Below are 13,301 nucleotides of genomic sequence, written 5' to 3'. Positions count from 1 at the left end.
AACTCCACCCCGACGGGGGTTCAGGCCCCAGCTTTGTGGTCTTTCTTGACCTCTCCCCTCTCTCCTCTTCACCTCCACCCCATCGGCAAAGCCTTCATTCCCAGCATCAGAGTAATGCCCTCATCCGGCCATTCCTTGCCTCCCGCTACCCTACCTGTTCAGAGTCGCCTTCACCTTTTGACAACATGAGCGTGGCTGCTCCTAACCAAGCTCCTTCTCCTGCCCTCAGCCGTGCAGTCGGTTCTCCACCCAGCTCCAGAGGATCCAGTCAGGTCCGTCCTCAGCTCACGCCCCCAGCAGCTTTCCACTCATCAGAGTGCAAGTCAAACACACCCATGCCCCAGGAGCCCTACGGGATCTGACCCCCGCTTACCTCCCCGGTCGAACTGCACAGCTGGGCCCTCACGCGCTCTGCCCCAGCCTCGCAGGCCTCCTTCCTGCTCCACGAGTGCGCCAAGATGCTCCTGCCCCAGGGCTTGACGTTTCCTCTTCTCTCTGCCTTGAATCCCTGTCCTGTGAGACCCACGTGCTGGTCTCCCTCCTTCCCTTCAGGTCTCTGCTCAAGCGTCTCCCTGTCAGTGTCACCGCTTAGTCTCCAATACCTATCACAGGACCTATCCAGTCCCCATCATGACACGTGCAGTGTGAAGGCAGAGAAAAGCATGACTGAGTTACGTGAGCACCAAAAGTCTACTTTAGTGGATTGTACTAAGCCTGCGACTTTTTCCAGATCTGCATGTGGACATACACGTCATCGTAGCGCAGTCCCTCCTTAGTCTTCAGATTTCCAATTAATTTCTTCAAGGTCGTCTCGGGAAATATTCCTCGGCTTGAGAAGACGTAACAGTAAAGAGCAGAAGAGCAGCTAAAGATATATACGAGTACTTAAATGTATCTCCCAGTCATGCAACTTCTCGTAACGGATGCTGTGGGAGGGGAGCCCATGAGAAGGGTAATCGCCTGACCTCGTGCGTCTGCCCTGTGGTTGTGAGGAATGGTGTGTGTCCACGGATGTGCGTGTGACCTGTGCGGGAAGTCACGGTTCTGGAAGGCTTATCAGTATCTGCTTCTGCTCCCTCCAGGCCCAGCCTCACGGGGAGCTCACAGTCAAGTTCAGTCCTTGGGAATTTTCTGGAAGCCTCTTTCTTTCCCCGGCACAGAACTGGGGGATAAGAGCCCCATGGCTCTTCCTCATGCTCAAGGCAGAGCCGGGGATGTGGGGTCCACTCCAGCACATTCCCCTGCACCCACGAAACTCCGATCATAAAAGAAGAACCACCGAGATCGAGCCAGCTCCTCCCTTTCCAGGACACTGCAGATCACCTCTCTGGGATTTGGAGCAGGACCCAAGGCTGGCTCTGGTCTCACAGGCCTGTGCTCCTTCCCTTGACTCGGCTGTACACTCCCAGCCATGCATTTGTTCCGAGGCTGTGCCATCTCTCCGTAGCGTTGGCTCTCCCTGGCTGTCACAGGAAGGGAGCTCAGCCAGGGCTTGCCTCTCCCTTTGTCGTCGGAGGCAAACCACAGGACATGTCCACTGTGGGTCGCATGAATTCCCCTTCCCTGCGTATCCCCTTGGAAGAACAGGCAGAAATTCTCAGATCCACATTCCCCATAGAGGACGCCTGGAGGCTGAGCTCCCTGCATCATGTCGCCGGGTCGGAAATTCCTTCACAGAAGGGAACAGCTTGACGGTGGCCTCCCAGGGCCATTGGCCCTCCTGGCCAAAGTCTCCCCAGAGCAGAAGGGGGGGTAGAGTCCACGGAAAGTTCTGCCCATACAAGGTGGTAGCAGTATTGTGTATGTGAAAATAAATCTGCAGATTTTAGGTTTCGTCTGGAGTGCAAAGAAAACAGACGATCACGGGATCAGATGTGAAAAGTCGTTTAGCCGACTGGTTTGCGAACAGCGGCACCAAGCGTTCTCGCGGATGGGGACAGCGGGGACGCAGCAACAAACTGGGGAGAGTGGGGCGGTGGCGGTTCTTCGCTGCTTACAGCCCACAAAACCCTCCACTCCCCGGGGGACGGTAGGATCAAGAGTGCCGTGAACACCCAGGGGACTGGATCTGGCTCTACCTTCCTGACCAGGGATCCCAGGCCTGAAGAGACAGCCCGAGGCAGAACAGAGCCTCATCACAGGTTGTGGAAGACTTAATCACCGTGCTAATGAATGGGCTTGAAAATGATTCTCAACTCTCTTCTATACTAACGGTGAACACCTCGAATTTAAAGTTACAAACACATCATTGATATCAGCATCAAAAATGACACACACAGGTGTAAATCTAAACACTTACGCACAAGATCGATGTGAGGAGGTCTACAACACGCTGACAGAAGAAATCACAGAAGACCAACAGCAATGCAGACTTCCTCCATGTTTCTTCATAGGTTGACTCGGTATTGTTCAGCAGATGTCAGCTCTTCCCAACAGGATCTACAGAGTCAAGACAATCCTAGTGAAGATCCCAGCGGCAGACTCAACACGCCTCCCCAGTATTGAAGCAGAACATAGTGAGAGGAAGGTACGGTACTACCATCTTCGGGACTGCCTCTAAAGCTACACTACTCGATAAAGGGTGTGTGTGGTGGTGGTGGGCCTCCTGGAAACAGTCAGTGAGGAGGGGGCACGTGATGGGGTAATTAGGAGGCGGGGAGGGCGGGGTGGCGGTGGCGGTGGCGGGGGGGCGGGGGGGGCGGCAGGGGGCGGCTTGTCCAGAGGGAGTGGCATCTGGACGAGGCCTTGGAGGACAGGGAGGACTTGAAGGTTGGAGGCAGGTGGGAAGAGAGGCCCCTGCAGCCTGAGGGAGGCGACAGCAGGAAGCACGGCACGGAGGAGGGGAGGGCACTGCTGTGTGAGTGTGGGGTGACAGAGCACCAGGAGCTGGCACTGCGGGCAGCCAGGCCCTTCCCTTCCTCCTGTAAATCTGACCTGTGAGCCGCCAAAGCCGCAGTCCCCGTTCCAGACAGTGGACATTCAGTCCAGCGCAGGACCGCAGCCTGCCTCCCGGGGCTGGACTTCTAGGTGGGGACAACAGGCGGGGCCCCATCCTCAGGGACCATCTGGGCACACATTTAATAAGAGGTGCCCACGGAAGTGGGGTGCACCGTGGCATGGCACAGGAGCCGCACTGAGCGGGGGCCCTTTGGGGGCCCTAGAGCTGCAGGTGGTCAGGAGGGCCCAAGTGGAGAAGGAGTCGCTCGTCCCCGTCCACCCCTGCCCACCTCTGGGCTCTGTGCACGTTCACGACACGATGGTCAAGGGCTCCACGCGTGGCGTGAACTGTTTCTTTGCAGACTCATTTTCCAAGCGCGGCCTTCGACGGGATTCTCTGGTGACGGGATGTTTGCTTCGCCACCTCCCACCTTCCCAGCCAAACCAGGGATCGGGGTGGCAGCGGGGTTCCCGGAAGTTCACAAAAGTGGAAACATGCCGCTCCTCTCTCAAAGGCAAGACGGAGGTCAGAAGAACCCCCTCCTCCCTCGGTCACTGACATCTAGGGAGCTTTCGAGGTTAGCGCCTTCAAAGATGTGTTTTCTTCACCAGGTACAGTTCTATCCCCGGTTGGAATGTACAAAATTACATGCGTCTTCAGGAAGGGGAAAATGTCACTGAAATGTCACCTCGAGAGGCCCATTTCAAGCCACTGTGGCAAGTATTCTTCCGCACGTTAGGAAGTGAGCTCTTCCTTGAGCAGCCCTGGTTCTGAGGAGGAGCCTCACGACGCATCCACAAACGGCAACGTGTGAGGCCCTGGAGGCCGGAGTGACGTCTCGGCCTCTTTGTCCTGCCTCCTGACTCTGAAAGGAAACCACACTTTCATAGCTATGCAATACATTGAAGTATATCTTATATATCCTAAGATTCACCTATAAGTGTATAATTCAATGATTTTTATAATTCTACAGAATTCTACAATGATCACAATATTTCATTTTTAGTATATTTCCCTCACCTTAAGAGTTATCCCAAAATTTATAGTATTTGTTGCATTTGACACAGTTCGTCCCTCTCTTCTTGAAATACTTCTATCACCTATCTTACAATCCATCACACGGCACTATACCCTTTTCTTTTTGTACTCAATGGCCTTTCCTTCCCTGTCTATATTGCAGGTTTCTATTTTGTCCCTTATTTCTCGGCATTAGTTTTAACTGAAGGCTCAATTCCTAGCCTGATGTCAGCAAAATGGTGGAATAAGCTCTTCCACCACTTATCCCGTTGTGGAAACTTCAATTCGAATAATGATCCACTCATGAAAATATCTTCACAAGAGCCAAAGATTCCAGGTGAGTGATTAAAGCACCTTGGCGGACCACAGAAACAAGGAAAGACTCATTCAAGAGAGTAGAAAGAACAGTTTTACATTACCCTGCCCACTCCCCCCCGAGCCTGAGCACTCCAGCCTAGGGAACATACTCTCCCTGTTGGGAGAGGAGAATGAAGTGAGCACCCAACTTCACCAGACCCCAGTACCTGCCCCCCCCCAGTGAACCCCAGAGCCAAGCCTGCCCCCACAGCCCCAGGCACCTGTAGACCCAGCCCCTATGTTCAACCCAGCACCAAGATAGACTTTGCATTCCCAGGCTCTGGTCTGGCCCAGTGCCTGGCCCGGCTCTGTAGACCCAGTCTCCAGGCTAGCACCTGCAGCCCCAGGCTCTAGACTGGCACCTGTGGACCCAGGCTCCAGACTTGCTCCTGCAGTCTTATGCTCTGGCACCCCACCCAGTGAAATATGGCCCCTGCAGCCCCAGGTTCCAGTAGAACAAGGCTCCTGGCCTACTCCAGTGGACACAAGGTCCCGGCCTGCCCCAGTAGAACCCAACATCAGGCTGGCCTCATACATCCAGGCTCTATGACTCTCCACATGTACTCTGGCTCCAGGCCCGTCTCTGCACAAAGCTGACCTTAGGAACCCAGGATCCATGGCTGCCCGCTTGGGTCCAGGCTTCAGACCCAATATTACATTCCCACCCATCAGGTCTGCCTCCATGAACCTAGGATCCAGGCCTGTCCGCAATGGACACCGGCACCATGCCACGCACCACAAACTCAGGTCCAGGACCATCCCTGTGAACCCAGGTGTCAGGCACACCCCAGCACCAGGTGAGCTCCTGTGAACTCAGGCTCAAGTTTCACACTAGCACCAGGTTGGCTCCTGGACCCAGAAGCCAGGCTGCCTTCGCAAACCCAGTCACCAGACGCACCCCAGTGGTCCCTGGTGCCTAGTCAGTTCTTGCTAACTCAACACCCAGGTCCACCCAAATAGACCCAGGCCCCAGACCAACCACTATGGACTTAGGTGCCACACCTGCTCCAGTGGACCCAGGTTCCAGACCTGCTTTTGTGAACCCAGGTACCAGACTGGCCCCTGGGAACCCAGGTGCATGGCCTGCCCACCTGCTGACCTAGGTACCAAAGAAGCCTGCCCAAGGACTCTAGCAGCAATCCTGTTCATACCCACCACCAGAATGCCCATCCAGAATCTCTACATAAACTGATTGGTGAAGGGCTTTCCCTTCATACATGCTGCAGCCCGTATGTAAAGACAGAAAGAGGTGCCTACTTCTTCAAATGCACAGTCACCAACAAAATGCCACAAGCATCAAGAATAATCAAGGAAACATGACAGTACCAAGGAACAAAATAAAGCACCAGTATCTGACCCAAAGGAAATGCAGATCTATTGACTGCCAACAAAAAAAATTGAAAATAACAGTCTGAACAAAGCTCAGTGAGCTAGAAGAGAACACAGACAACCAAGTAAAATGGAAAGAGAATACAGGAACAAAATAAGAAGTTCAAAACAGAGAAATCATAAAAAAAGAACTCAACAGAAATTCTGGAGCTGAAGTACACGAGGATTGACTGAAAAATTCACAGAGAGTTTCAAAAACAGAAATATAAAGGATCATAAGAGACTATTACAAACGATTATAGTCCAACAAAGTGGACAACCTAGAGGAAATATATAAATTCCTAGAAACACACAATCTACTAAGACTTAATCATGAAGAAATAAAAAAATCTGAAGAGACCATTAAGGAGTAAGGAGATTGAAACAGTCATCAAAAAAAACCTCCCAACAAAGAAAAGCCCAAGACCAGATGACTTCAGGGTGAATTCTACCAAACATTTAAAGAAGAATCAATGCCAATTCTTCTCAAACCCTTCCAAACAATTAAAGAGGAGGAAACATTCCCAAACTCATTTTACCAGGCCAACATGATGCTAATACCAAAGCAAGATAAGGACACTGCAAGAAAAGAAAACTACAGGTCAATATTCCTGATCAATACAGATGCTAAATTCTCATATTAGCAAACCAAATTCAGCAGCACATTAAAAGGATTATACATCACGATCAAGTAGGGATAATACCCCTAAGATACAAAGATGGTTCAACTTACGCATATCAATAAACATAATACGCAACATTAATAGAATAAAGATACAAATTGAATGATCCTCTCCATATGTAGAAAAACCATTTGACAAAACTCAACATTCTTTCCTGATAAAAACTCTTAACGATTTGGGTATAGATGAAATAAACGTCAACATAATAAAGGGCATATAGGACAAGCCCACAGCTACCATCATACTCAACAGAGAATGGTTGAAAGCTTATCCTCAAAGATCAGGAAAAAGACAAGAGTGCCCACTTTCACCACTTCTGTTCAACTTACTACTGGAAGTCCTAGCCAGAGCAATGAGGCAAGGAAGAGAAATAAGACATCTAAATCAGAAAGTAGAAGTAAAATTGTCTCTGTTTGCAGATGACACAATCTTCTATGTAGAAAATCCTAAAGACGCCACCAAAAAACTGTTAGAACTAATAAACAAATTTAGTAAAGGTACAGGATACAAAATAAACACAGAAATCTTAGTTGTATTTCTATACACTAATAATAAACTATTTGAAAAATAAATTCTTAAAAATCCCCATTTACAATAGCAACAAAAACAATAAATGACTTAGGAATAAATTTAACCAAAGTAATAAAAGATCTGTATACTGAAAACTATAAAACACTGATGGAAGAATTGAAGACGACATAAATAAATGGAAAGATATCCTGTGATCATGGATCAGAAGAATTAATATTGTTAAAATGTCTGTACTATCCAAAGCCATCTCTAATGGCATTTTTTACATAAATAGAAAAAAAACATAAGATTTTTATAGACCACACGAGAGCCCAAATAGCCAAAGCAATATTGAGAAAGAGGAACAAAGCCGGAGGCACTGTACTTCCTGAATCAAATTATTACACAAACTGTAATAATAAAAACAGTATGGTACTGGCATAAATCCAGACACATACACCAATGGAACAGAATCAAGTGCCCAGAAATAAACCCATGCATATACACTAATATTTGACAAGGGAGCCAAGAATACTCAATGGGGAAAGGATAGTCTAGTCAACAAATGGTGTTGGGGAAAGTACATATTCACTTGCAAAGGAATGAAATTGGACCCCTACCTTACTCCATCAACAAAAATTAACTCAAAATGGTTTATGGATTTAACATTAAGACTTGAAACCATAAAACTACTATAAGAAAACACAGGGGAAAAGACCCTTGATATCTGTTTGGCAACAATTTTTTTGGATATGACACCAAAAGCACAATCAACAAAAGCAAAAATCAACAAGTGGGACTACATCAATCTAACAAGCTTCTTTCTGCACAGCAAAAGAAATAATCAACAATATGAAAAGGGAACCCACAGAAAGGGAGAAAATATTTGCAAAACACATATTTGATATGGGATTAATATGCAAAATAAGAAGGAACTCATGTAACTCAACAGCAAAAACAAACAAAACATCCAATTAAAAAAATGGGCAGAGGACCTTAATAGACAAGTTTTTCCAAAAAAGACATACAAATGGCCAACAAGTACACGAAAAGTTGGTCAACATCACTAATCATCAGGGAAATGCAAACCAAAATCACACTGAGATATTATCTCACAACAGTTAGAATGGCTATTATCAAAATAAATAAGAGATAACAAATGCTAATAAGGATGTGGAGAAAAGGGAACTCTGGTGCACTGTTGATGAGAATGTAAACTGGCGCAGCCACTACGGAAAACAGTGTGCAGGTTCCTCAAAAAATTAAAGTGGAACTCCCATATGATCCAGATGTTGCACTTCTGGCTATACATATACGGAGGAGACAAAATCATTATCTTGAAGAGTTATCTACACTTCCATGTTCCTTGCTCATTACTCACAACGCCCAAAACATGGAAACAACCAAAGTATCCATAGATGGATGAACTGATAAAGAAAATGTGATCATACACGTGCGTGTGTATATGTGTGTGTGCATATATATATAATGGAAAATTATTCAGCCATAAAAAAGAAGGAAATCCTGCAATTTGTGACAAAATGGATGAACCCTAAGGACATTATGTTAAGTGAAATAAGTCAGATACAGAAAGTCAAATACTAATCTAAAAACACTGAGCTCATAGAAACAGAGAGCAGAATGGTGGTTGCCAGGGCCCGAGGGGTAAGGGAAATGGGGAGATGTTGGTCAAAGGGTACAAACTTTCAGTTGTAAGAAGAATAAGTTCTGGGGATCTAATACACAGCATGGTGACTAGCATTATCAACACTGTATTTTATACTTGAATGTGAGCTATGTGTTGTGGTGGTCTCAGCCTATTCATAGTGATGCTATCAGCTAGGAATGCCCGAGTAACTTGACTGAGACCTTACTACGTGTGGGAGCCCTCACAGACATTTCCCTGACCAGAGTCGATGTTGTGGCTAATCTGGCCCTTGTGGTTCCTATTATGATTGCAACATGCACATAAGCCAAAAACCATCAGGGAACCTCGAAGACCAAGATTTATTACTCACAGGTTCTGGAGGGTACACAGCACTCCCGAGGGTGACACAGCCAAGTCTCAGGAAAGGAGAGAGGGAGGAGCAGGGACCTGGGGCTCTGCCTCTCTTGGGTCTGAAGGTTGGGGTGTTAGGTTATCATGGGTTCACCATTTATTGGCAAATTTAAAACTCAAGCAGTCAGATATCTAGGTGACTAAGGGCTTTCTAATAGGGTAACTTCAAGGGTAGGGTGGCCTGGTTTCTTATCTAGTTGTTTTACAAGTAGGTGTGTCATATAGCTGGCAATACATTTATGGGATATGGAAATAGTTCCAACGGAAGTCTTGGCAATTAATGTCAGGCACTTCAGTACACTATGAGGGTAGAGCTTGAATGTTCTCACCATAACAACAACAAAATAGCAATTACATGAGGTGGAAGATGTGTTAACTAATCCTATTGAGGTAAACATTTTGGAATACATACATGTATCAAATCATTAGATTCTACACCTCACACTCTCAATCATTAGATTCTACACCTTACACTCTCAATAGACCTGGAAAAAATAAAATAAAATGAATCATGTGACTCAGTTTCCTGGTTCTCCAGCTTGCAGATGGCAGATTGTGTGACTTCTCAGTCTTAATAACCATGTAAGCCAATTCCTATACTATATCTCTTCTTATATACATCTATACACAACCTATTGGTTCCATTTCTCTGGAGAACCCTGACTAACACACACACAGACCAGGCGACTGATGTTCTTCAGCATCACATCTCTGTACAGCCTTTCTCTGGGATGTGTCCAGCAGGGCCCACTTTTCCTGGTGAAGTCCACAGCCACATCCTTGAAGATCACTGATTTCTAAGACATGACTGACATTCTTCTATACCCAGAGCTGTCCCTAACAATGTCCAGAGGGTGATGGGCAAGGGTGACAGCACTGGGTAAGGGGTGCTGTATGTAGAGAAAGCTCAAACTGTGCCTGGAATTTTGGTCAGATCATCACAGTAGTGACCTGACACCCATTCAAGGACTGGGATGATAAATGAATGGGGTGGAATTGTTGTGGGGGCCGTTCTGGATATGGAAGCCAAGTGACAGTAAGGTGTCCCAGACCTGGGTGTTATAAAGGTCTCCTGAGTGGAGCATCAGTGTTGATCTCCATATCAAGGCTGATGTGCCTGGAAACATTCTCTGAGTTTTAGGAAATGCACAGAGAAGCAGAATAATAATTTGGAGGCGCTGACCACATCTGGCTGTTACTGAAATCATATTATCCATAGTCGTGTTCAAAAATCCCAAACATAAAGCATGAAACTCTTCTCCCCAACCCCTTTTTATCTGGAGAGATCACATTATGTGGTAAGAAGTACAGACCCTGTGTCTAGTTGGTATTCAATATAAATATATGGAATAAACGGCTGAAAGAGTGAAGTGGCCCAAATGTTATACCTCCCATTAGGTAGTGAGGAAGCAGAAGGTCAGGGAGACTATGGGATGTGCCCCAAATCAAAGTCTTAATTAGTAGCAGAGCAGCTACACAGGCTGGGAAAAACTTCAACCAAGAGACAGATCTAACTTGCCTCTCAGAGCCACCGTTTCCATCCTCAATCCCACTGCTGTTCTGGACTGTATACTGAGGTCTAACGAGGCATTGATACAGGGCCAGACCTTAGGTTCATCTCGTCAAGTTGGTTGGAGAAAATCTTGTCAAGACATTTCTTAAGGTAAACTGACTGTATATGGCAAATGTACATTTTATTTTATTTATTTATTATTTTTTTTTGTGAGGAAGATTAGCCCTGAGCTAACATCCATGTCAATCCTCCTCTTTTTGCTGAGGAAGAACGGCTCTGAGCTAACATCCGTGCCCATCTTCCTCCACTTTATGTGGGACGCCGCCTCAGCATGGCCTGACAAGTGGTGCGTCGGTGCGCGCCCGGGATCTGAACCTGGGCCGCCAGCAGCGGGGCGCGCGCACTTAACTGCTATGCCACGGGGCCGGCCCCATGGCACATGTACATTTTATTTTGGTATTAGAACCACCAATTGTAGAAATTTTACTCTAATGAAATCATAATCAGAGTCTGCAGGAATTCTTATGTTACTTAACATTAATCCTTAAGATAAATCAACTTAAGTACAAAATGCTTGAGTGTAAGCTGGAACCTAAGATCACTCAGCCACAGTTGATTCAGGATTTCTCTTCTCTCTAGTCTCATGCTGGGTGGATCTTCTCTGCAACATGGTCAGTCTGAAATGGAGACCGTATTTTTTCACTGTGCAGGAGAAGAGATCTTGTTTCTATCCTGAATCACCATCTACCTCACTTACCAGAGATAATGGAGAAAAACAAATTCATTCACAATTGGAAAGGGAAGTAAGTCCAACTTTTTACCCCTCACTATATGTTGTGAATTCTGAAGACATAAAAAATATTAAGACTTTCCAAAATCATAACACAGAGAAATTATTTCCATTTTTTTCCCTAGATGGAAGATGGTACCCCTATTCTCTAAATATATTTGATTTAAATGAAGAAGATCCCTTTAATCACACTCACGGAGATGCGTAACATTAAAATTTGTTGTGGACAGCAGTGTCTGTCCATGTGTTACTGAATAAAGCACTACCGCACAACGAGTAAATTTCAGTATGGAAAAACAAAGAATGAGCTTTGTCTCCTGGAAGGAAATTCAACAGTTGAATGACTGCAAGTATGTTGTTTAACTTCTCTAACCTTCAAATGCCTTTGTTTTAAAGCTGGTATAATAACAGTCAGCACATTACAAAGTTATCATGAGATTTAAATTAATTATGTGTACTACTTACCACTGCTTGAACATACTAAATACTCAATAATTATTTGGTACACTTTGAAGTACCGAAATGGCCTTTATCCTGCACATACAAAGCAATAGCACTCCACTTGTCTAATATTCAATTAAACTTGATGTCAGGCATTGGCTATTTAAACCCAAAATATCTTTAAGTAATTTTTGGAAACTTCTCCCTCACAGTTTATGTATTACCTAATATGCTCAATCTGAAATGAAATGAAAAACATTCCTCTTTGAAATGGCAGATTTCCCTCTATATTATAGTTTAATTAAGAAATTATAAAATTGGTATAAGACTATTATGTAATATGTAACTCCCTCCCCCAGACCAATCCACTGTTTGTTTTACTATTACATCTAGGTCATAGTTCCTTTAGCTCCTACATGTAATGATTTATGTTCATATTTATTTCATTCTATTAGACTGACAGCATCTTGAAGGGGGGGGGCCTCTGTATCTCTCTGTGCTCAGTCTAGCACACAACTTGACACAGAGTAGGCAAAGAATATTTGTTGAATAAAAGATCAATGAGATATTTATAAAAAATAAATTTAATAGAATTATTTTATTGTTAGGAGGTCCCTAAAACACATTTGTCAGTGACAAGATACTGTAGATATATATGATTACGTCCTATATGCTGGGGATGAAATCTATCTACTACATTCACTCCTCGAGGTCTATATTTTTATGATGTCATAGTCAGATTTCCATTTTATATTGGAAAATAAACTAGAAAACAACTGTTTTAACATGTTACATAACACATTATTCTGTCCAAAAGAAAGAAAATCTTCTCAGGTGTAGAGAAGTTCTAGACTGTCCTTTCAAGAAATAAAATCTAGGTTCTAAAGCATACTAATAAAACCTGATATAAAATTCAGATATTTTGATAACCAATGTTAGATTTCTAATTGCATGTTCATGTAATCTAAAGAGCTAAATTAAATTCACAAACAACTGATCAATCTATATATATCATGGAGGGTTTACTATGTGTCAGGGCTGTGGCTCTGTGGTTTACAAAGTTTTTCAATCATAAAATACCTAAAAAGCTTTTTCAAAAGTAATCCTTGGATATATTTACTCAGTGATGTGTGTGTGTGTATACCGATGTCGGATACAGGCAAGCAAAGAATATACGTACCGTGAAAGAGTGAGAAACCTACAGTAAAGTGTGACCTGAAGTGAGGAAATTAAGCCTAGTTATAATCCTTTTAAAGTACTTGGGATTTTTTATATATGTGATAGCCTTGAACTTTCTTCACTGCCATCTCACATCTTAAGAGATATCATTAACAAACACACTTCCCAGTTATTTACCAGGCATCAGAGAACTGAATACATTTAAATAAAAGGAAAGCATAAAGTCTAAAAAGATTAGCTACAGCATTTACCAAAATTATGTAAGAAGAATTCCATTTGTGAAGGAAAATGATAATTTCATTTTTGATATTATGAATCTGAGGTGACAAAGATCCTGCATTAAAGATTTCCTATCATCACAAGCGAAAGTAAGACTTAAGGTTAATTATTAGTAGCAGCACATTCAGAAATTATTTCTATAAATGAAAGTCTGAAAGCATGAGAGA

The 13,301-nt window shown here is 44.4% G+C and overlaps 1 long non-coding RNA gene across 3 annotated transcripts in view; it reads left to right on the top strand.

The window, feature by feature from the left end:
* LOC131413218 (uncharacterized) overlaps nt 1-13,301 on the top strand; it is a 106,883-nt gene that overhangs the window by 85,783 nt on the left and 7,799 nt on the right. The window contains exons 3-5 of one of the 3 annotated variants that reach the window (XR_009221904.1): nt 4,119-4,292; nt 11,085-11,248; nt 11,361-11,456. This is a non-coding gene — a long non-coding RNA (uncharacterized LOC131413218). Of the gene's footprint in view, nt 1-4,118; nt 4,293-11,084; nt 11,249-11,360; nt 11,457-13,301 lie in introns of those variants that run through there. The other 2 variants (XR_009221905.1, XR_009221906.1) reach the window with 2 other exon arrangements.

Source organism: Diceros bicornis, chromosome 13 (genome assembly GCF_020826845.1).
Source record: "Diceros bicornis minor isolate mBicDic1 chromosome 13, mDicBic1.mat.cur, whole genome shotgun sequence".
NCBI lineage: Eukaryota > Metazoa > Chordata > Mammalia > Perissodactyla > Rhinocerotidae > Diceros > Diceros bicornis.
This window is presented reverse-complemented; position numbering and strand designations above follow the sequence as displayed.